Source organism: Rhinoderma darwinii, unplaced genomic scaffold (assembly GCF_050947455.1).
Source record: "Rhinoderma darwinii isolate aRhiDar2 unplaced genomic scaffold, aRhiDar2.hap1 Scaffold_593, whole genome shotgun sequence".
In the NCBI taxonomy this organism is placed as follows: domain Eukaryota; kingdom Metazoa; phylum Chordata; class Amphibia; order Anura; family Rhinodermatidae; genus Rhinoderma; species Rhinoderma darwinii.
Genome location: NW_027464147.1, coordinates 91,245 through 114,532, shown reverse-complemented (window position 1 = coordinate 114,532; position 23,288 = coordinate 91,245). Strand labels below are relative to the sequence as shown.

The 23,288-nt window shown below is 47.8% G+C and overlaps 16 non-coding genes across 16 annotated transcripts; all 16 read right to left on the bottom strand.

Annotated features, from left to right (window-relative positions):
* Positions 1–257: 257 nt before the first annotated feature.
* LOC142724865 (U2 spliceosomal RNA) lies at positions 258–448 on the bottom strand. Its single transcript, XR_012876334.1, has one exon. It is a non-coding gene; the product is annotated as a U2 spliceosomal RNA (small nuclear RNA).
* Positions 449–1,740: 1,292 nt separating this feature from the next.
* On the bottom strand, positions 1,741–1,931 carry LOC142724862 (U2 spliceosomal RNA). The gene has a single exon (XR_012876332.1). It is a non-coding gene; the product is annotated as a U2 spliceosomal RNA (small nuclear RNA).
* A 1,292-nt stretch (positions 1,932–3,223) lies between these two features.
* LOC142724861 (U2 spliceosomal RNA) lies at positions 3,224–3,414 on the bottom strand. The gene has a single exon (XR_012876331.1). It is a non-coding gene; the product is annotated as a U2 spliceosomal RNA (small nuclear RNA).
* A 1,292-nt stretch (positions 3,415–4,706) lies between these two features.
* LOC142724860 (U2 spliceosomal RNA) lies at positions 4,707–4,897 on the bottom strand. Its single transcript, XR_012876330.1, has one exon. It is a non-coding gene; the product is annotated as a U2 spliceosomal RNA (small nuclear RNA).
* A 1,295-nt stretch (positions 4,898–6,192) lies between these two features.
* Positions 6,193–6,383, bottom strand: LOC142724859 (U2 spliceosomal RNA). Its single transcript, XR_012876329.1, has one exon. It is a non-coding gene; the product is annotated as a U2 spliceosomal RNA (small nuclear RNA).
* Positions 6,384–7,675: 1,292 nt separating this feature from the next.
* LOC142724858 (U2 spliceosomal RNA) lies at positions 7,676–7,866 on the bottom strand. The gene has a single exon (XR_012876328.1). It is a non-coding gene; the product is annotated as a U2 spliceosomal RNA (small nuclear RNA).
* A 1,288-nt stretch (positions 7,867–9,154) lies between these two features.
* LOC142724857 (U2 spliceosomal RNA) lies at positions 9,155–9,345 on the bottom strand. Its single transcript, XR_012876327.1, has one exon. It is a non-coding gene; the product is annotated as a U2 spliceosomal RNA (small nuclear RNA).
* A 1,292-nt stretch (positions 9,346–10,637) lies between these two features.
* Positions 10,638–10,828, bottom strand: LOC142724905 (U2 spliceosomal RNA). The gene has a single exon (XR_012876371.1). It is a non-coding gene; the product is annotated as a U2 spliceosomal RNA (small nuclear RNA).
* A 1,284-nt stretch (positions 10,829–12,112) lies between these two features.
* On the bottom strand, positions 12,113–12,303 carry LOC142724903 (U2 spliceosomal RNA). Its single transcript, XR_012876369.1, has one exon. It is a non-coding gene; the product is annotated as a U2 spliceosomal RNA (small nuclear RNA).
* A 1,284-nt stretch (positions 12,304–13,587) lies between these two features.
* LOC142724856 (U2 spliceosomal RNA) lies at positions 13,588–13,778 on the bottom strand. The gene has a single exon (XR_012876326.1). It is a non-coding gene; the product is annotated as a U2 spliceosomal RNA (small nuclear RNA).
* Positions 13,779–15,074: 1,296 nt separating this feature from the next.
* LOC142724855 (U2 spliceosomal RNA) lies at positions 15,075–15,265 on the bottom strand. The gene has a single exon (XR_012876325.1). It is a non-coding gene; the product is annotated as a U2 spliceosomal RNA (small nuclear RNA).
* A 1,284-nt stretch (positions 15,266–16,549) lies between these two features.
* On the bottom strand, positions 16,550–16,740 carry LOC142724854 (U2 spliceosomal RNA). Its single transcript, XR_012876324.1, has one exon. It is a non-coding gene; the product is annotated as a U2 spliceosomal RNA (small nuclear RNA).
* Positions 16,741–18,032: 1,292 nt separating this feature from the next.
* On the bottom strand, positions 18,033–18,223 carry LOC142724852 (U2 spliceosomal RNA). Its single transcript, XR_012876323.1, has one exon. It is a non-coding gene; the product is annotated as a U2 spliceosomal RNA (small nuclear RNA).
* A 1,288-nt stretch (positions 18,224–19,511) lies between these two features.
* Positions 19,512–19,702, bottom strand: LOC142724850 (U2 spliceosomal RNA). Its single transcript, XR_012876321.1, has one exon. It is a non-coding gene; the product is annotated as a U2 spliceosomal RNA (small nuclear RNA).
* Positions 19,703–20,998: 1,296 nt separating this feature from the next.
* LOC142724849 (U2 spliceosomal RNA) lies at positions 20,999–21,189 on the bottom strand. Its single transcript, XR_012876320.1, has one exon. It is a non-coding gene; the product is annotated as a U2 spliceosomal RNA (small nuclear RNA).
* Positions 21,190–22,476: 1,287 nt separating this feature from the next.
* Positions 22,477–22,667, bottom strand: LOC142724848 (U2 spliceosomal RNA). Its single transcript, XR_012876319.1, has one exon. It is a non-coding gene; the product is annotated as a U2 spliceosomal RNA (small nuclear RNA).
* Between the last annotated feature and the right edge of the window lie 621 nt (positions 22,668–23,288).

Here is a 23,288-nt window from a genome sequence, read left to right as displayed (position 1 = left end):
AGGGCGGAGAGAAGACAAGGAAGGTGAATGAGGTGTTCCAATGTGAAATGCCGGAAACACAGAAACACAGACGACACACAACAAGAGGTGGCAATCTATTCATTAATTGCATTTAATCAATGAGCTCATTATCACTCATGCATTGTCCAACAGGTGTTGAAATAATGGGATTAAAAGGGGAGATCCCTTCAGAAAGACAGAAACAATAGCAAAGACAAAAAACACTTTTGGAATCTGCTTTTAGTCAACACATAAGGAAAGGGTGCACCGGTCCTGGAAATACTGCAATACCAGGTCAATGCGTGGAGTGGACAGAGCAAGCTCTATTTCCATCTCCCTGTTCTAAAAATCCATTTAATATATGGTCCCCAGATAGGGGACGTATCAGATATTAAACTGATAAGAACAGATACTACACTTGATCTTAGCCAAAAGGCCGAGAAGCGATAACCCGAACGGGCCGCGCGTTGCCCGAGCCTGCCCGATACTGCTGTTCAGCCCTTGCAGCGATTCAGCCTACTTCTAGGCAATTCCATGGGGCCCTGCAGGCTCACACACTCACAGCTACACGGGAGGTGAATAAAGGCCGGAGAGGAAGCCAGACAGGATTTGCTTCTTTTGCTTGCACCACAATGCAGTGCTGAAAGAGGAGGAATCTACATAAAAACGCCTTCCTGGCAACGCCCAAATGCCCTGCTGCCATGCAGATAAACACTGGCAGCGGCAGCAAGTGCATGCCCACAGCCACCCCTTGTTCCTTCACACCTTGTATCAGCTGTAATCCAGTCCAGTCCAGTGCTGCCTGCTGAGCAGCACTGACCAACACTGCCTGGGCCCAGGCTTTTATCTCTGAGGCCCCATTATGATGTCAGAAAGCTGGCTCTGGAATCCTGAGGGCTCCACTATGACACGTGCAAAGTTCCGTCTGAACTTTATATAAGACGGTGAGGCTCAGTCAGTCACTCAGTGTTGCCTGAGAGGGCAACACTGCAACAGCCGGCCGCCAGGCTGTCTTTTTTTTGCACAGCTAGTTGCCTCCAGGAGGCCACAAGAGGGAGACAAGGGACTGCAAAATGGAAAATAGGCATCCACCAACTTTACAGACAACTTCTCCTTGCTCCTACAACCTCCATCCTTGCACAGTTTGTTATTCTTCTAGGTAACATAGTAACAAATCCAAATTGCTGCTCTCTTTGTAGGCAAGCAAGGCTTTGTTGCAACTGCAATTCTTACTTCTTCTTGAAATGTAGGGACGACAGTACATTCCATCACATCCATCTAGTGTACACAGGTAGGTCCATTGTGGCGGGCAGGCGAGCGGGCGGGCTGCTTTATTGGCTGTTTGCTGTTCCCCTACTCCACTCCACTATTTGACTGTTGTGCTGCATCAATCAATCAATCAATCAATCAATCAATCAATCAATCAATCAATCAATCAATCAGTGGCTGGCTCAGGTGCAGCTCTTTAACTTACCTAAAAGGGAGGGCGGAGAGAAGACAAGGAAGGTGAATGAGGTGTTCCAATGTGAAATGCCGGAAACACAGAAACACAGACGACACACAACAAGAGGTGGCAATCTATTCATTAATTGCATTTAATCAATGAGCTCATTATCACTCATGCATTGTCCAACAGGTGTTGAAATAATGGGATTAAAAGGGGAGATCCCTTCAGAAAGACAGAAACAATAGCAAAGACAAAAAACACTTTTGGAATCTGCTTTTAGTCAACACATAAGGAAAGGGTGCACCGGTCCTGGAAATACTGCAATACCAGGTCAATGCGTGGAGTGGACAGAGCAAGCTCTATTTCCATCTCCCTGTTCTAAAAATCCATTTAATATATGGTCCCCAGATAGGGGACGTATCAGATATTAAACTGATAAGAACAGATACTACACTTGATCTTAGCCAAAAGGCCGAGAAGCGATAACCCGAACGGGCCGCGCGTTGCCCGAGCCTGCCCGATACTGCTGTTCAGCCCTTGCAGCGATTCAGCCTACTTCTAGGCAATTCCATGGGGCCCTGCAGGCTCACACACTCACAGCTACACGGGAGGTGAATAAAGGCCGGAGAGGAAGCCAGACAGGATTTGCTTCTTTTGCTTGCACCACAATGCAGTGCTGAAAGAGGAGGAATCTACATAAAAACGCCTTCCTGGCAACGCCCAAATGCCCTGCTGCCATGCAGATAAACACTGGCAGCGGCAGCAAGTGCATGCCCACAGCCACCCCTTGTTCCTTCACACCTTGTATCAGCTGTAATCCAGTCCAGTCCAGTGCTGCCTGCTGAGCAGCACTGACCAACACTGCCTGGGCCCAGGCTTTTATCTCTGAGGCCCCATTATGATGTCAGAAAGCTGGCTCTGGAATCCTGAGGGCTCCACTATGACACGTGCAAAGTTCCGTCTGAACTTTATATAAGACGGTGAGGCTCAGTCAGTCACTCAGTGTTGCCTGAGAGGGCAACACTGCAACAGCCGGCCGCCAGGCTGTCTTTTTTTTGCACAGCTAGTTGCCTCCAGGAGGCCACAAGAGGGAGACAAGGGACTGCAAAATGGAAAATAGGCATCCACCAACTTTACAGACAACTTCTCCTTGCTCCTACAACCTCCATCCTTGCACAGTTTGTTATTCTTCTAGGTAACATAGTAACAAATCCAAATTGCTGCTCTCTTTGTAGGCAAGCAAGGCTTTGTTGCAACTGCAATTCTTACTTCTTCTTGAAATGTAGGGACGACAGTACATTCCATCACATCCATCTAGTGTACACAGGTAGGTCCATTGTGGCGGGCAGGCGAGCGGGCGGGCTGCTTTATTGGCTGTTTGCTGTTCCCCTACTCCACTCCACTATTTGACTGTTGTGCTGCATCAATCAATCAATCAATCAATCAATCAATCAATCAATCAATCAATCAATCAATCAGTGGCTGGCTCAGGTGCAGCTCTTTAACTTACCTAAAAGGGAGGGCGGAGAGAAGACAAGGAAGGTGAATGAGGTGTTCCAATGTGAAATGCCGGAAACACAGAAACACAGACGACACACAACAAGAGGTGGCAATCTATTCATTAATTGCATTTAATCAATGAGCTCATTATCACTCATGCATTGTCCAACAGGTGTTGAAATAATGGGATTAAAAGGGGAGATCCCTTCAGAAAGACAGAAACAATAGCAAAGACAAAAAACACTTTTGGAATCTGCTTTTAGTCAACACATAAGGAAAGGGTGCACCGGTCCTGGAAATACTGCAATACCAGGTCAATGCGTGGAGTGGACAGAGCAAGCTCTATTTCCATCTCCCTGTTCTAAAAATCCATTTAATATATGGTCCCCAGATAGGGGACGTATCAGATATTAAACTGATAAGAACAGATACTACACTTGATCTTAGCCAAAAGGCCGAGAAGCGATAACCCGAACGGGCCGCGCGTTGCCCGAGCCTGCCCGATACTGCTGTTCAGCCCTTGCAGCGATTCAGCCTACTTCTAGGCAATTCCATGGGGCCCTGCAGGCTCACACACTCACAGCTACACGGGAGGTGAATAAAGGCCGGAGAGGAAGCCAGACAGGATTTGCTTCTTTTGCTTGCACCACAATGCAGTGCTGAAAGAGGAGGAATCTACATAAAAACGCCTTCCTGGCAACGCCCAAATGCCCTGCTGCCATGCAGATAAACACTGGCAGCGGCAGCAAGTGCATGCCCACAGCCACCCCTTGTTCCTTCACACCTTGTATCAGCTGTAATCCAGTCCAGTCCAGTGCTGCCTGCTGAGCAGCACTGACCAACACTGCCTGGGCCCAGGCTTTTATCTCTGAGGCCCCATTATGATGTCAGAAAGCTGGCTCTGGAATCCTGAGGGCTCCACTATGACACGTGCAAAGTTCCGTCTGAACTTTATATAAGACGGTGAGGCTCAGTCAGTCACTCAGTGTTGCCTGAGAGGGCAACACTGCAACAGCCGGCCGCCAGGCTGTCTTTTTTTTGCACAGCTAGTTGCCTCCAGGAGGCCACAAGAGGGAGACAAGGGACTGCAAAATGGAAAATAGGCATCCACCAACTTTACAGACAACTTCTCCTTGCTCCTACAACCTCCATCCTTGCACAGTTTGTTATTCTTCTAGGTAACATAGTAACAAATCCAAATTGCTGCTCTCTTTGTAGGCAAGCAAGGCTTTGTTGCAACTGCAATTCTTACTTCTTCTTGAAATGTAGGGACGACAGTACATTCCATCACATCCATCTAGTGTACACAGGTAGGTCCATTGTGGCGGGCAGGCGAGCGGGCGGGCTGCTTTATTGGCTGTTTGCTGTTCCCCTACTCCACTCCACTATTTGACTGTTGTGCTGCATCAATCAATCAATCAATCAATCAATCAATCAATCAATCAATCAATCAATCAATCAGTGGCTGGCTCAGGTGCAGCTCTTTAACTTACCTAAAAGGGAGGGCGGAGAGAAGACAAGGAAGGTGAATGAGGTGTTCCAATGTGAAATGCCGGAAACACAGAAACACAGACGACACACAACAAGAGGTGGCAATCTATTCATTAATTGCATTTAATCAATGAGCTCATTATCACTCATGCATTGTCCAACAGGTGTTGAAATAATGGGATTAAAAGGGGAGATCCCTTCAGAAAGACAGAAACAATAGCAAAGACAAAAAACACTTTTGGAATCTGCTTTTAGTCAACACATAAGGAAAGGGTGCACCGGTCCTGGAAATACTGCAATACCAGGTCAATGCGTGGAGTGGACAGAGCAAGCTCTATTTCCATCTCCCTGTTCTAAAAATCCATTTAATATATGGTCCCCAGATAGGGGACGTATCAGATATTAAACTGATAAGAACAGATACTACACTTGATCTTAGCCAAAAGGCCGAGAAGCGATAACCCGAACGGGCCGCGCGTTGCCCGAGCCTGCCCGATACTGCTGTTCAGCCCTTGCAGCGATTCAGCCTACTTCTAGGCAATTCCATGGGGCCCTGCAGGCTCACACACTCACAGCTACACGGGAGGTGAATAAAGGCCGGAGAGGAAGCCAGACAGGATTTGCTTCTTTTGCTTGCACCACAATGCAGTGCTGAAAGAGGAGGAATCTACATAAAAACGCCTTCCTGGCAACGCCCAAATGCCCTGCTGCCATGCAGATAAACACTGGCAGCGGCAGCAAGTGCATGCCCACAGCCACCCCTTGTTCCTTCACACCTTGTATCAGCTGTAATCCAGTCCAGTCCAGTGCTGCCTGCTGAGCAGCACTGACCAACACTGCCTGGGCCCAGGCTTTTATCTCTGAGGCCCCATTATGATGTCAGAAAGCTGGCTCTGGAATCCTGAGGGCTCCACTATGACACGTGCAAAGTTCCGTCTGAACTTTATATAAGACGGTGAGGCTCAGTCAGTCACTCAGTGTTGCCTGAGAGGGCAACACTGCAACAGCCGGCCGCCAGGCTGTCTTTTTTTTGCACAGCTAGTTGCCTCCAGGAGGCCACAAGAGGGAGACAAGGGACTGCAAAATGGAAAATAGGCATCCACCAACTTTACAGACAACTTCTCCTTGCTCCTACAACCTCCATCCTTGCACAGTTTGTTATTCTTCTAGGTAACATAGTAACAAATCCAAATTGCTGCTCTCTTTGTAGGCAAGCAAGGCTTTGTTGCAACTGCAATTCTTACTTCTTCTTGAAATGTAGGGACGACAGTACATTCCATCACATCCATCTAGTGTACACAGGTAGGTCCATTGTGGCGGGCAGGCGAGCGGGCGGGCTGCTTTATTGGCTGTTTGCTGTTCCCCTACTCCACTCCACTATTTGACTGTTGTGCTGCTCAATCAATCAATCAATCAATCAATCAATCAATCAATCAATCAATCAATCAATCAATCAGTGGCTGGCTCAGGTGCAGCTCTTTAACTTACCTAAAAGGGAGGGCGGAGAGAAGACAAGGAAGGTGAATGAGGTGTTCCAATGTGAAATGCCGGAAACACAGAAACACAGACGACACACAACAAGAGGTGGCAATCTATTCATTAATTGCATTTAATCAATGAGCTCATTATCACTCATGCATTGTCCAACAGGTGTTGAAATAATGGGATTAAAAGGGGAGATCCCTTCAGAAAGACAGAAACAATAGCAAAGACAAAAAACACTTTTGGAATCTGCTTTTAGTCAACACATAAGGAAAGGGTGCACCGGTCCTGGAAATACTGCAATACCAGGTCAATGCGTGGAGTGGACAGAGCAAGCTCTATTTCCATCTCCCTGTTCTAAAAATCCATTTAATATATGGTCCCCAGATAGGGGACGTATCAGATATTAAACTGATAAGAACAGATACTACACTTGATCTTAGCCAAAAGGCCGAGAAGCGATAACCCGAACGGGCCGCGCGTTGCCCGAGCCTGCCCGATACTGCTGTTCAGCCCTTGCAGCGATTCAGCCTACTTCTAGGCAATTCCATGGGGCCCTGCAGGCTCACACACTCACAGCTACACGGGAGGTGAATAAAGGCCGGAGAGGAAGCCAGACAGGATTTGCTTCTTTTGCTTGCACCACAATGCAGTGCTGAAAGAGGAGGAATCTACATAAAAACGCCTTCCTGGCAACGCCCAAATGCCCTGCTGCCATGCAGATAAACACTGGCAGCGGCAGCAAGTGCATGCCCACAGCCACCCCTTGTTCCTTCACACCTTGTATCAGCTGTAATCCAGTCCAGTCCAGTGCTGCCTGCTGAGCAGCACTGACCAACACTGCCTGGGCCCAGGCTTTTATCTCTGAGGCCCCATTATGATGTCAGAAAGCTGGCTCTGGAATCCTGAGGGCTCCACTATGACACGTGCAAAGTTCCGTCTGAACTTTATATAAGACGGTGAGGCTCAGTCAGTCACTCAGTGTTGCCTGAGAGGGCAACACTGCAACAGCCGGCCGCCAGGCTGTCTTTTTTTTGCACAGCTAGTTGCCTCCAGGAGGCCACAAGAGGGAGACAAGGGACTGCAAAATGGAAAATAGGCATCCACCAACTTTACAGACAACTTCTCCTTGCTCCTACAACCTCCATCCTTGCACAGTTTGTTATTCTTCTAGGTAACATAGTAACAAATCCAAATTGCTGCTCTCTTTGTAGGCAAGCAAGGCTTTGTTGCAACTGCAATTCTTACTTCTTCTTGAAATGTAGGGACGACAGTACATTCCATCACATCCATCTAGTGTACACAGGTAGGTCCATTGTGGCGGGCAGGCGAGCGGGCGGGCTGCTTTATTGGCTGTTTGCTGTTCCCCTACTCCACTCCACTATTTGACTGTTGTGCTGCATCAATCAATCAATCAATCAATCAATCAATCAATCAATCAATCAATCAATCAATCAGTGGCTGGCTCAGGTGCAGCTCTTTAACTTACCTAAAAGGGAGGGCGGAGAGAAGACAAGGAAGGTGAATGAGGTGTTCCAATGTGAAATGCCGGAAACACAGAAACACAGACGACACACAACAAGAGGTGGCAATCTATTCATTAATTGCATTTAATCAATGAGCTCATTATCACTCATGCATTGTCCAACAGGTGTTGAAATAATGGGATTAAAAGGGGAGATCCCTTCAGAAAGACAGAAACAATAGCAAAGACAAAAAACACTTTTGGAATCTGCTTTTAGTCAACACATAAGGAAAGGGTGCACCGGTCCTGGAAATACTGCAATACCAGGTCAATGCGTGGAGTGGACAGAGCAAGCTCTATTTCCATCTCCCTGTTCTAAAAATCCATTTAATATATGGTCCCCAGATAGGGGACGTATCAGATATTAAACTGATAAGAACAGATACTACACTTGATCTTAGCCAAAAGGCCGAGAAGCGATAACCCGAACGGGCCGCGCGTTGCCCGAGCCTGCCCGATACTGCTGTTCAGCCCTTGCAGCGATTCAGCCTACTTCTAGGCAATTCCATGGGGCCCTGCAGGCTCACACACTCACAGCTACACGGGAGGTGAATAAAGGCCGGAGAGGAAGCCAGACAGGATTTGCTTCTTTTGCTTGCACCACAATGCAGTGCTGAAAGAGGAGGAATCTACATAAAAACGCCTTCCTGGCAACGCCCAAATGCCCTGCTGCCATGCAGATAAACACTGGCAGCGGCAGCAAGTGCATGCCCACAGCCACCCCTTGTTCCTTCACACCTTGTATCAGCTGTAATCCAGTCCAGTCCAGTGCTGCCTGCTGAGCAGCACTGACCAACACTGCCTGGGCCCAGGCTTTTATCTCTGAGGCCCCATTATGATGTCAGAAAGCTGGCTCTGGAATCCTGAGGGCTCCACTATGACACGTGCAAAGTTCCGTCTGAACTTTATATAAGACGGTGAGGCTCAGTCAGTCACTCAGTGTTGCCTGAGAGGGCAACACTGCAACAGCCGGCCGCCAGGCTGTCTTTTTTTTGCACAGCTAGTTGCCTCCAGGAGGCCACAAGAGGGAGACAAGGGACTGCAAAATGGAAAATAGGCATCCACCAACTTTACAGACAACTTCTCCTTGCTCCTACAACCTCCATCCTTGCACAGTTTGTTATTCTTCTAGGTAACATAGTAACAAATCCAAATTGCTGCTCTCTTTGTAGGCAAGCAAGGCTTTGTTGCAACTGCAATTCTTACTTCTTCTTGAAATGTAGGGACGACAGTACATTCCATCACATCCATCTAGTGTACACAGGTAGGTCCATTGTGGCGGGCAGGCGAGCGGGCGGGCTGCTTTATTGGCTGTTTGCTGTTCCCCTACTCCACTCCACTATTTGACTGTTGTGCTGCATCAATCAATCAATCAATCAATCAATCAATCAATCAATCAATCAATCAATCAGTGGCTGGCTCAGGTGCAGCTCTTTAACTTACCTAAAAGGGAGGGCGGAGAGAAGACAAGGAAGGTGAATGAGGTGTTCCAATGTGAAATGCCGGAAACACAGAAACACAGACGACACACAACAAGAGGTGGCAATCTATTCATTAATTGCATTTAATCAATGAGCTCATTATCACTCATGCATTGTCCAACAGGTGTTGAAATAATGGGATTAAAAGGGGAGATCCCTTCAGAAAGACAGAAACAATAGCAAAGACAAAAAACACTTTTGGAATCTGCTTTTAGTCAACACATAAGGAAAGGGTGCACCGGTCCTGGAAATACTGCAATACCAGGTCAATGCGTGGAGTGGACAGAGCAAGCTCTATTTCCATCTCCCTGTTCTAAAAATCCATTTAATATATGGTCCCCAGATAGGGGACGTATCAGATATTAAACTGATAAGAACAGATACTACACTTGATCTTAGCCAAAAGGCCGAGAAGCGATAACCCGAACGGGCCGCGCGTTGCCCGAGCCTGCCCGATACTGCTGTTCAGCCCTTGCAGCGATTCAGCCTACTTCTAGGCAATTCCATGGGGCCCTGCAGGCTCACACACTCACAGCTACACGGGAGGTGAATAAAGGCCGGAGAGGAAGCCAGACAGGATTTGCTTCTTTTGCTTGCACCACAATGCAGTGCTGAAAGAGGAGGAATCTACATAAAAACGCCTTCCTGGCAACGCCCAAATGCCCTGCTGCCATGCAGATAAACACTGGCAGCGGCAGCAAGTGCATGCCCACAGCCACCCCTTGTTCCTTCACACCTTGTATCAGCTGTAATCCAGTCCAGTCCAGTGCTGCCTGCTGAGCAGCACTGACCAACACTGCCTGGGCCCAGGCTTTTATCTCTGAGGCCCCATTATGATGTCAGAAAGCTGGCTCTGGAATCCTGAGGGCTCCACTATGACACGTGCAAAGTTCCGTCTGAACTTTATATAAGACGGTGAGGCTCAGTCAGTCACTCAGTGTTGCCTGAGAGGGCAACACTGCAACAGCCGGCCGCCAGGCTGTCTTTTTTTTGCACAGCTAGTTGCCTCCAGGAGGCCACAAGAGGGAGACAAGGGACTGCAAAATGGAAAATAGGCATCCACCAACTTTACAGACAACTTCTCCTTGCTCCTACAACCTCCATCCTTGCACAGTTTGTTATTCTTCTAGGTAACATAGTAACAAATCCAAATTGCTGCTCTCTTTGTAGGCAAGCAAGGCTTTGTTGCAACTGCAATTCTTACTTCTTCTTGAAATGTAGGGACGACAGTACATTCCATCACATCCATCTAGTGTACACAGGTAGGTCCATTGTGGCGGGCAGGCGAGCGGGCGGGCTGCTTTATTGGCTGTTTGCTGTTCCCCTACTCCACTCCACTATTTGACTGTTGTGCTGCATCAATCAATCAATCAATCAATCAATCAATCAATCAATCAATCAATCAATCAATCAGTGGCTGGCTCAGGTGCAGCTCTTTAACTTACCTAAAAGAGAGGGCGGAGAGAAGACAAGGAAGGTGAATGAGGTGTTCCAATGTGAAATGCCGGAAACACAGAAACACAGACGACACACAACAAGAGGTGGCAATCTATTCATTAATTGCATTTAATCAATGAGCTCATTATCACTCATGCATTGTCCAACAGGTGTTGAAATAATGGGATTAAAAGGGGAGATCCCTTCAGAAAGACAGAAACAATAGCAAAGACAAAAAACACTTTTGGAATCTGCTTTTAGTCAACACATAAGGAAAGGGTGCACCGGTCCTGGAAATACTGCAATACCAGGTCAATGCGTGGAGTGGACAGAGCAAGCTCTATTTCCATCTCCCTGTTCTAAAAATCCATTTAATATATGGTCCCCAGATAGGGGACGTATCAGATATTAAACTGATAACAACAGATACTACACTTGATCTTAGCCAAAAGGCCGAGAAGCGATAACCCGAACGGGCCGCGCGTTGCCCGAGCCTGCCCGATACTGCTGTTCAGCCCTTGCAGCGATTCAGCCTACTTCTAGGCAATTCCATGGGGCCCTGCAGGCTCACACACTCACAGCTACACGGGAGGTGAATAAAGGCCGGAGAGGAAGCCAGACAGGATTTGCTTCTTTTGCTTGCACCACAATGCAGTGCTGAAAGAGGAGGAATCTACATAAAAACGCCTTCCTGGCAACGCCCAAATGCCCTGCTGCCATGCAGATAAACACTGGCAGCGGCAGCAAGTGCATGCCCACAGCCACCCCTTGTTCCTTCACACCTTGTATCAGCTGTAATCCAGTCCAGTCCAGTGCTGCCTGCTGAGCAGCACTGACCAACACTGCCTGGGCCCAGGCTTTTATCTCTGAGGCCCCATTATGATGTCAGAAAGCTGGCTCTGGAATCCTGAGGGCTCCACTATGACACGTGCAAAGTTCCGTCTGAACTTTATATAAGACGGTGAGGCTCAGTCAGTCACTCAGTGTTGCCTGAGAGGGCAACACTGCAACAGCCGGCCGCCAGGCTGTCTTTTTTTTGCACAGCTAGTTGCCTCCAGGAGGCCACAAGAGGGAGACAAGGGACTGCAAAATGGAAAATAGGCATCCACCAACTTTACAGACAACTTCTCCTTGCTCCTACAACCTCCATCCTTGCACAGTTTGTTATTCTTCTAGGTAACATAGTAACAAATCCAAATTGCTGCTCTCTTTGTAGGCAAGCAAGGCTTTGTTGCAACTGCAATTCTTACTTCTTCTTGAAATGTAGGGACGACAGTACATTCCATCACATCCATCTAGTGTACACAGGTAGGTTCATTGTGGCGGGCAGGCGAGCGGGCGGGCTGCTTTATTGGCTGTTTGCTGTTCCCCTACTCCACTCCACTATTTGACTGTTGTGCTGCATCAATCAATCAATCAATCAATCAATCAATCAATCAATCAATCAATCAGTGGCTGGCTCAGGTGCAGCTCTTTAACTTACCTAAAAGGGAGGGCGGAGAGAAGACAAGGAAGGTGAATGAGGTGTTCCAATGTGAAATGCCGGAAACACAGAAACACAGACGACACACAACAAGAGGTGGCAATCTATTCATTAATTGCATTTAATCAATGAGCTCATTATCACTCATGCATTGTCCAACAGGTGTTGAAATAATGGGATTAAAAGGGGAGATCCCTTCAGAAAGACAGAAACAATAGCAAAGACAAAAAACACTTTTGGAATCTGCTTTTAGTCAACACATAAGGAAAGGGTGCACCGGTCCTGGAAATACTGCAATACCAGGTCAATGCGTGGAGTGGACAGAGCAAGCTCTATTTCCATCTCCCTGTTCTAAAAATGCATTTAATATATGGTCCCCAGATAGGGGACGTATCAGATATTAAACTGATAAGAACAGATACTACACTTGATCTTAGCCAAAAGGCCGAGAAGCGATAACCCGAACGGGCCGCGCGTTGCCCGAGCCTGCCCGATACTGCTGTTCAGCCCTTGCAGCGATTCAGCCTACTTCTAGGCAATTCCATGGGGCCCTGCAGGCTCACACACTCACAGCTACACGGGAGGTGAATAAAGGCCGGAGAGGAAGCCAGACAGGATTTGCTTCTTTTGCTTGCACCACAATGCAGTGCTGAAAGAGGAGGAATCTACATAAAAACGCCTTCCTGGCAACGCCCAAATGCCCTGCTGCCATGCAGATAAACACTGGCAGCGGCAGCAAGTGCATGCCCACAGCCACCCCTTGTTCCTTCACACCTTGTATCAGCTGTAATCCAGTCCAGTCCAGTGCTGCCTGCTGAGCAGCACTGACCAACACTGCCTGGGCCCAGGCTTTTATCTCTGAGGCCCCATTATGATGTCAGAAAGCTGGCTCTGGAATCCTGAGGGCTCCACTATGACACGTGCAAAGTTCCGTCTGAACTTTATATAAGACGGTGAGGCTCAGTCAGTCACTCAGTGTTGCCTGAGAGGGCAACACTGCAACAGCCGGCCGCCAGGCTGTCTTTTTTTTGCACAGCTAGTTGCCTCCAGGAGGCCACAAGAGGGAGACAAGGGACTGCAAAATGGAAAATAGGCATCCACCAACTTTACAGACAACTTCTCCTTGCTCCTACAACCTCCATCCTTGCACAGTTTGTTATTCTTCTAGGTAACATAGTAACAAATCCAAATTGCTGCTCTCTTTGTAGGCAAGCAAGGCTTTGTTGCAACTGCAATTCTTACTTCTTCTTGAAATGTAGGGACGACAGTACATTCCATCACATCCATCTAGTGTACACAGGTAGGTCCATTGTGGCGGGCAGGCGAGCGGGCGGGCTGCTTTATTGGCTGTTTGCTGTTCCCCTACTCCACTCCACTATTTGACTGTTGTGCTGCATCAATCAATCAATCAATCAATCAATCAATCAATCAATCAATCAATCAGTGGCTGGCTCAGGTGCAGCTCTTTAACTTACCTAAAAGGGAGGGCGGAGAGAAGACAAGGAAGGTGAATGAGGTGTTCCAATGTGAAATGCCGGAAACACAGAAACACAGACGACACACAACAAGAGGTGGCAATCTATTCATTAATTGCATTTAATCAATGAGCTCATTATCACTCATGCATTGTCCAACAGGTGTTGAAATAATGGGATTAAAAGGGGAGATCCCTTCAGAAAGACAGAAACAATAGCAAAGACAAAAAACACTTTTGGAATCTGCTTTTAGTCAACACATAAGGAAAGGGTGCACCGGTCCTGGAAATACTGCAATACCAGGTCAATGCGTGGAGTGGACAGAGCAAGCTCTATTTCCATCTCCCTGTTCTAAAAATCCATTTAATATATGGTCCCCAGATAGGGGACGTATCAGATATTAAACTGATAAGAACAGATACTACACTTGATCTTAGCCAAAAGGCCGAGAAGCGATAACCCGAACGGGCCGCGCGTTGCCCGAGCCTGCCCGATACTGCTGTTCAGCCCTTGCAGCGATTCAGCCTACTTCTAGGCAATTCCATGGGGCCCTGCAGGCTCACACACTCACAGCTACACGGGAGGTGAATAAAGGCCGGAGAGGAAGCCAGACAGGATTTGCTTCTTTTGCTTGCACCACAATGCAGTGCTGAAAGAGGAGGAATCTACATAAAAACGCCTTCCTGGCAACGCCCAAATGCCCTGCTGCCATGCAGATAAACACTGGCAGCGGCAGCAAGTGCATGCCCACAGCCACCCCTTGTTCCTTCACACCTTGTATCAGCTGTAATCCAGTCCAGTCCAGTGCTGCCTGCTGAGCAGCACTGACCAACACTGCCTGGGCCCAGGCTTTTATCTCTGAGGCCCCATTATGATGTCAGAAAGCTGGCTCTGGAATCCTGAGGGCTCCACTATGACACGTGCAAAGTTCCGTCTGAACTTTATATAAGACGGTGAGGCTCAGTCAGTCACTCAGTGTTGCCTGAGAGGGCAACACTGCAACAGCCGGCCGCCAGGCTGTCTTTTTTTTGCACAGCTAGTTGCCTCCAGGAGGCCACAAGAGGGAGACAAGGGACTGCAAAATGGAAAATAGGCATCCACCAACTTTACAGACAACTTCTCCTTGCTCCTACAACCTCCATCCTTGCACAGTTTGTTATTCTTCTAGGTAACATAGTAACAAATCCAAATTGCTGCTCTCTTTGTAGGCAAGCAAGGCTTTGTTGCAACTGCAATTCTTACTTCTTCTTGAAATGTAGGGACGACAGTACATTCCATCACATCCATCTAGTGTACACAGGTAGGTCCATTGTGGCGGGCAGGCGAGCGGGCGGGCTGCTTTATTGGCTGTTTGCTGTTCCCCTACTCCACTCCACTATTTGACTGTTGTGCTGCATCAATCAATCAATCAATCAATCAATCAATCAATCAATCAATCAATCAATCAATCAATCAGTGGCTGGCTCAGGTGCAGCTCTTTAACTTACCTAAAAGGGAGGGCGGAGAGAAGACAAGGAAGGTGAATGAGGTGTTCCAATGTGAAATGCCGGAAACACAGAAACACAGACGACACACAACAAGAGGTGGCAATCTATTCATTAATTGCATTTAATCAATGAGCTCATTATCACTCATGCATTGTCCAACAGGTGTTGAAATAATGGGATTAAAAGGGGAGATCCCTTCAGAAAGACAGAAACAATAGCAAAGACAAAAAACACTTTTGGAATCTGCTTTTAGTCAACACATAAGGAAAGGGTGCACCGGTCCTGGAAATACTGCAATACCAGGTCAATGCGTGGAGTGGACAGAGCAAGCTCTATTTCCATCTCCCTGTTCTAAAAATCCATTTAATATATGGTCCCCAGATAGGGGACGTATCAGATATTAAACTGATAAGAACAGATACTACACTTGATCTTAGCCAAAAGGCCGAGAAGCGATAACCCGAACGGGCCGCGCGTTGCCCGAGCCTGCCCGATACTGCTGTTCAGCCCTTGCAGCGATTCAGCCTACTTCTAGGCAATTCCATGGGGCCCTGCAGGCTCACACACTCACAGCTACACGGGAGGTGAATAAAGGCCGGAGAGGAAGCCAGACAGGATTTGCTTCTTTTGCTTGCACCACAATGCAGTGCTGAAAGAGGAGGAATCTACATAAAAACGCCTTCCTGGCAACGCCCAAATGCCCTGCTGCCATGCAGATAAACACTGGCAGCGGCAGCAAGTGCATGCCCACAGCCACCCCTTGTTCCTTCACACCTTGTATCAGCTGTAATCCAGTCCAGTCCAGTGCTGCCTGCTGAGCAGCACTGACCAACACTGCCTGGGCCCAGGCTTTTATCTCTGAGGCCCCATTATGATGTCAGAAAGCTGGCTCTGGAATCCTGAGGGCTCCACTATGACACGTGCAAAGTTCCGTCTGAACTTTATATAAGACGGTGAGGCTCAGTCAGTCACTCAGTGTTGCCTGAGAGGGCAACACTGCAACAGCCGGCCGCCAGGCTGTCTTTTTTTTGCACAGCTAGTTGCCTCCAGGAGGCCACAAGAGGGAGACAAGGGACTGCAAAATGGAAAATAGGCATCCACCAACTTTACAGACAACTTCTCCTTGCTCCTACAACCTCCATCCTTGCACAGTTTGTTATTCTTCTAGGTAACATAGTAACAAATCCAAATTGCTGCTCTCTTTGTAGGCAAGCAAGGCTTTGTTGCAACTGCAATTCTTACTTCTTCTTGAAATGTAGGGACGACAGTACATTCCATCACATCCATCTAGTGTACACAGGTAGGTCCATTGTGGCGGGCAGGCGAGCGGGCGGGCTGCTTTATTGGCTGTTTGCTGTTCCCCTACTCCACTCCACTATTTGACTGTTGTGCTGCATCAATCAATCAATCAATCAATCAATCAATCAATCAATCAATCAATCAGTGGCTGGCTCAGGTGCAGCTCTTTAACTTACCTAAAAGAGAGGGCGGAGAGAAGACAAGGAAGGTGAATGAGGTGTTCCAATGTGAAATGCCGGAAACACAGAAACACAGACGACACACAACAAGAGGTGGCAATCTATTCATTAATTGCATTTAATCAATGAGCTCATTATCACTCATGCATTGTCCAACAGGTGTTGAAATAATGGGATTAAAAGGGGAGATCCCTTCAGAAAGACAGAAACAATAGCAAAGACAAAAAACACTTTTGGAATCTGCTTTTAGTCAACACATAAGGAAAGGGTGCACCGGTCCTGGAAATACTGCAATACCAGGTCAATGCGTGGAGTGGACAGAGCAAGCTCTATTTCCATCTCCCTGTTCTAAAAATCCATTTAATATATGGTCCCCAGATAGGGGACGTATCAGATATTAAACTGATAAGAACAGATACTACACTTGATCTTAGCCAAAAGGCCGAGAAGCGATAACCCGAACGGGCCGCGCGTTGCCCGAGCCTGCCCGATACTGCTGTTCAGCCCTTGCAGCGATTCAGCCTACTTCTAGGCAATTCCATGGGGCCCTGCAGGCTCACACACTCACAGCTACACGGGAGGTGAATAAAGGCCGGAGAGGAAGCCAGACAGGATTTGCTTCTTTTGCTTGCACCACAATGCAGTGCTGAAAGAGGAGGAATCTACATAAAAACGCCTTCCTGGCAACGCCCAAATGCCCTGCTGCCATGCAGATAAACACTGGCAGCGGCAGCAAGTGCATGCCCACAGCCACCCCTTGTTCCTTCACACCTTGTATCAGCTGTAATCCAGTCCAGTCCAGTGCTGCCTGCTGAGCAGCACTGACCAACACTGCCTGGGCCCAGGCTTTTATCTCTGAGGCCCCATTATGATGTCAGAAAGCTGGCTCTGGAATCCTGAGGGCTCCACTATGACACGTGCAAAGTTCCGTCTGAACTTTATATAAGACGGTGAGGCTCAGTCAGTCACTCAGTGTTGCCTGAGAGGGCAACACTGCAACAGCCGGCCGCCAGGCTGTCTTTTTTTTGCACAGCTAGTTGCCTCCAGGAGGCCACAAGAGGGAGACAAGGGACTGCAAAATGGAAAATAGGCATCCACCAACTTTACAGACAACTTCTCCTTGCTCCTACAACCTCCATCCTTGCACAGTTTGTTATTCTTCTAGGTAACATAGTAATAAATCCAAATTGCTGCTCTCTTTGTAGGCAAGCAAGGCTTTGTTGCAACTGCAATTCTTACTTCTTCTTGAAATGTAGGGACGACAGTACATTCCATCACATCCATCTAGTGTACACAGGTAGGTCCATTGTGGCGGGCAGGCGAGCGGGCGGGCTGCTTTATTGGCTGTTTGCTGTTCCCCTACTCCACTCCACTATTTGACTGTTGTGCTGCATCAATCAATCAATCAATCAATCAATCAATCAATCAATCAATCAATCAATCAATCAGTGGCTGGCTCAGGTGCAGCTCTTTAACTTACCTAAAAGGGAGGGCGGAGAGAAGACAAGGAAGGTGAATGAGGTGTTCCAATGTGAAATGCCGGAAACACAGAAACACAGACGACACACAACAAGAGGTGGCAATCTATTCATTAATTGCATTTAATCAATGAGCTCATTATCACTCATGCATTGTCCAACAGGTGTTGAAATAATGGGATTAAAAGGGGAGATCCCTTCAGAAAGACAGAAACAATAGCAAAGACAAAAAACACTTTTGGAATCTGCTTTTAGTCAACACATAAGGAAAGGGTGCACCGGTCCTGGAAATACTGCAATACCAGGTCAATGCGTGGAGTGGACAGAGCAAGCTCTATTTCCATCTCCCTGTTCTAAAAATCCATTTAATATATGGTCCCCAGATAGGGGACGTATCAGATATTAAACTGATAAGAACAGATACTACACTTGATCTTAGCCAAAAGGCCGAGAAGCGATAACCCGAACGGGCCGCGCGTTGCCCGAGCCTGCCCGATACTGCTGTTCAGCCCTTGCAGCGATTCAGCCTACTTCTAGGCAATTCCATGGGGCCCTGCAGGCTCACACACTCACAGCTACACGGGAGGTGAATAAAGGCCGGAGAGGAAGCCAGACAGGATTTGCTTCTTTTGCTTGCACCACAATGCAGTGCTGAAAGAGGAGGAATCTACATAAAAACGCCTTCCTGGCAACGCCCAAATGCCCTGCTGCCATGCAGATAAACACTGGCAGCGGCAGCAAGTGCATGCCCACAGCCACCCCTTGTTCCTTCACACCTTGTATCAGCTGTAATCCAGTCCAGTCCAGTGCTGCCTGCTGAGCAGCACTGACCAACACTGCCTGGGCCCAGGCTTTTATCTCTGAGGCCCCATTATGATGTCAGAAAGCTGGCTCTGGAATCCTGAGGGCTCCACTATGACACGTGCAAAGTTCCGTCTGAACTTTATATAAGACGGTGAGGCTCAGTCAGTCACTCAGTGTTGCCTGAGAGGGCAACACTGCAACAGCCGGCCGCCAGGCTGTCTTTTTTTTGCACAGCTAGTTGCCTCCAGGAGGCCACAAGAGGGAGACAAGGGACTGCAAAATGGAAAATAGGCATCCACCAACTTTACAGACAACTTCTCCTTGCTCCTACAACCTCCATCCTTGCACAGTTTGTTATTCTTCTAGGTAACATAGTAACAAATCCAAATTGCTGCTCTCTTTGTAGGCAAGCAAGGCTTTGTTGCAACTGCAATTCTTACTTCTTCTTGAAATGTAGGGACGACAGTACATTCCATCACATCCATCTAGTGTACACAGGTAGGTCCATTGTGGCGGGCAGGCGAGCGGGCGGGCTGCTCTATTGGCTGTTTGCTGTTCCCCTACTCCACTCCACTATTTGACTGTTGTGCTGCATCAATCAATCAATCAATCAATCAATCAATCAATCAATCAATCAATCAATCAGTGGCTGGCTCAGGTGCAGCTCTTTAACTTACCTAAAAGGGAGGGCGGAGAGAAGACAAGGAAGGTGAATGAGGTGTTCCAATGTGAAATGCCGGAAACACAGAAACACAGACGACACACAACAAGAGGTGGCAATCTATTCATTAATTGCATTTAATCAATGAGCTCATTATCACTCATGCATTGTCCAACAGGTGTTGAAATAATGGGATTAAAAGGGGAGATCCCTTCAGAAAGACAGAAACAATAGCAAAGACAAAAAACACTTTTGGAATCTGCTTTTAGTCAACACATAAGGAAAGGGTGCACCGGTCCTGGAAATACTGCAATACCAGGTCAATGCGTGGAGTGGACAGAGCAAGCTCTATTTCCATCTCCCTGTTCTAAAAATCCATTTAATATATGGTCCCCAGATAGGGGACGTATCAGATATTAAACTGATAAGAACAGATACTACACTTGATCTTAGCCAAAAGGCCGAGAAGCGATAACCCGAACGGGCCGCGCGTTGCCCGAGCCTGCCCGATACTGCTGTTCAGCCCTTGCAGCGATTCAGCCTACTTCTAGGCAATTCCATGGGGCCCTGCAGGCTCACACACTCACAGCTACACGGGAGGTGAATAAAGGCCGGAGAGGAAGCCAGACAGGATTTGCTTCTTTTGCTTGCACCACAATGCAGTGCTGAAAGAGGAGGAATCTACATAAAAACGCCTTCCTGGCAACGCCCAAATGCCCTGCTGCCATGCAGATAAACACTGGCAGCGGCAGCAAGTGCATGCCCACAGCCACCCCTTGTTCCTTCACACCTTGTATCAGCTGTAATCCAGTCCAGTCCAGTGCTGCCTGCTGAGCAGCACTGACCAACACTGCCTGGGCCCAGGCTTTTATCTCTGAGGCCCCATTATGATGTCAGAAAGCTGGCTCTGGAATCCTGAGGGCTCCACTATGACACGTGCAAAGTTCCGTCTGAACTTTATATAAGACGGTGAGGCTCAGTCAGTCACTCAGTGTTGCCTGAGAGGGCAACACTGCAACAGCCGGCCGCCAGGCTGTCTTTTTTTTGCACAGCTAGTTGCCTCCAGGAGGCCACAAGAGGGAGACAAGGGACTGCAAAATGGAAAATAGGCATCCACCAACTTTACAGACAACTTCTCCTTGCTCCTACAACCTCCATCCTTGCACAGTTTGTTATTCTTCTAGGTAACATAGTAACAAATCCAAATTGCTGCTCTCTTTGTAGGCAAGCAAGGCTTTGTTGCAACTGCAATTCTTACTTCTTCTTGAAATGTAGGGACGACAGTACATTCCATCACATCCATCTAGTGTACACAGGTAGGTCCATTGTGGCGGGCAGGCGAGCGGGCGGGCTGCTTTATTGGCTGTTTGCTGTTCCCCTACTCCACTCCACTATTTGACTGTTGTGCTGCATCAATCAATCAATCAATCAATCAATCAATCAATCAATCAATCAATCAATCAATCAATCAGTGGCTGGCTCAGGTGCAGCTCTTTAACTTACCTAAAAGGGAGGGCGGAGAGAAGACAAGGAAGGTGAATGAGGTGTTCCAATGTGAAATGCCGGAAACACAGAAACACAGACGACACACAACAAGAGGTGGCAATCTATTCATTAATTGCATTTAATCAATGAGCTCATTATCACTCATGCATTGTCCAACAGGTGTTGAAATAATGGGATTAAAAGGGGAGATCCCTTCAGAAAGACAGAAACAATAGCAAAGACAAAAAACACTTTTGGAATCTGCTTTTAGTCAACACATAAGGAAAGGGTGCACCGGTCCTGGAAATACTGCAATACCAGGTCAATGCGTGGAGTGGACAGAGCAAGCTCTATTTCCATCTCCCTGTTCTAAAAATCCATTTAATATATGGTCCCCAGATAGGGGACGTATCAGATATTAAACTGATAAGAACAGATACTACACTTGATCTTAGCCAAAAGGCCGAGAAGCGATAACCCGAACGGGCCGCGCGTTGCCCGAGCCTGCCCGATACTGCTGTTCAGCCCTTGCAGCGATTCAGCCTACTTCTAGGCAATTCCATGGGGCCCTGCAGGCTCACACACTCACAGCTACACGGGAGGTGAATAAAGGCCGGAGAGGAAGCCAGACAGGATTTGCTTCTTTTGCTTGCACCACAATGCAGTGCTGAAAGAGGAGGAATCTACATAAAAACGCCTTCCTGGCAACGCCCAAATGCCCTGCTGCCATGCAGATAAACACTGGCAGCGGCAGCAAGTGCATGCCCACAGCCACCCCTTGTTCCTTCACACCTTGTATCAGCTGTAATCCAGTCCAGTCCAGTGCTGCCTGCTGAGCAGCACTGACCAACACTGCCTGGGCCCAGGCTTTTATCTCTGAGGCCCCATTATGATGTCAGAAAGCTGGCTCTGGAATCCTGAGGGCTCCACTATGACACGTGCAAAGTTCCGTCTGAACTTTATATAAGACGGTGAGGCTCAGTCAGTCACTCAGTGTTGCCTGAGAGGGCAACACTGCAACAGCCGGCCGCCAGGCTGTCTTTTTTTTGCACAGCTAGTTGCCTCCAGGAGGCCACAAGAGGGAGACAAGGGACTGCAAAATGGAAAATAGGCATCCACCAACTTTACAGACAACTTCTCCTTGCTCCTACAACCTCCATCCTTGCACAGTTTGTTATTCTTCTAGGTAACATAGTAACAAATCCAAATTGCTGCTCTCTTTGTAGGCAAGCAAGGCTTTGTTGCAACTGCAATTCTTACTTCTTCTTGAAATGTAGGGACGACAGTACATTCCATCACATCCATCTAGTGTACACAGGTAGGTCCATTGTGGCGGGCAGGCGAGCGGGCGGGCTGCTTTATTGGCTGTTTGCTGTTCCCCTACTCCACTCCACTATTTGACTGTTGTGCTGCAATCAATCAATCAATCAATCAATCAATCAATCAATCAATCAATCAATCAATCAGTGGCTGGCTCAGGTGCAGCTCTTTAACTTACCTAAAAGGGAGGGCGGAGAGAAGACAAGGAAGGTGAATGAGGTGTTCCAATGTGAAATGCCGGAAACACAGAAACAGACGACACACAACAAGAGGTGGCAATCTATTCATTAATTGCATTTAATCAATGAGCTCATTATCACTCATGCATTGTCCAACAGGTGTTGAAATAATGGGATTAAAAGGGGAGATCCCTTCAGAAAGACAGAAACAATAGCAAAGACAAAAAACACTTTTGGAATCTGCTTTTAGTCAACACATAAGGAAAGGGTGCACCGGTCCTGGAAATACTGCAATACCAGGTCAATGCGTGGAGTGGACAGAGCAAGCTCTATTTCCATCTCCCTGTTCTAAAAATCCATTTAATATATGGTCCCCAGATAGGGGACGTATCAGATATTAAACTGATAAGAACAGATACTACACTTGATCTTAGCCAAAAGGCCGAGAAGCGATAACCCGAACGGGCCGCGCGTTGCCCGAGCCTGCCCGATACTGCTGTTCAGCCCTTGCAGCGATTCAGCCTACTTCTAGGCAATTCCATGGGGCCCTGCAGGCTCACACACTCACAGCTACACGGGAGGTGAATAAAGGCCGGAGAGGAAGCCAGACAGGATTTGCTTCTTTTGCTTGCACCACAATGCAGTGCTGAAAGAGGAGGAATCTACATAAAAACGCCTTCCTGGCAACGCCCAAATGCCCTGCTGCCATGCAGATAAACACTGGCAGCGGCAGCAAGTGCATGCCCACAGCCACCCCTTGTTCCTTCACACCTTGTATCAGCTGTAATCCAGTCCAGTCCAGTGCTGCCTGCTGAGCAGCACTGACCAACACTGCCTGGGCCCAGGCTTTTATCTCTGAGGCCCCATTATGATGTCAGAAAGCTGGCTCTGGAATCCTGAGGGCTCCACTATGACACGTGCAAAGTTCCGTCTGAACTTTATATAAGACGGTGAGGCTCAGTCAGTCACTCAGTGTTGCCTGAGAGGGCAACACTGCAACAGCCGGCCGCCAGGCTGTCTTTTTTTTGCACAGCTAGTTGCCTCCAGGAGGCCACAAGAGGGAGACAAGGGACTG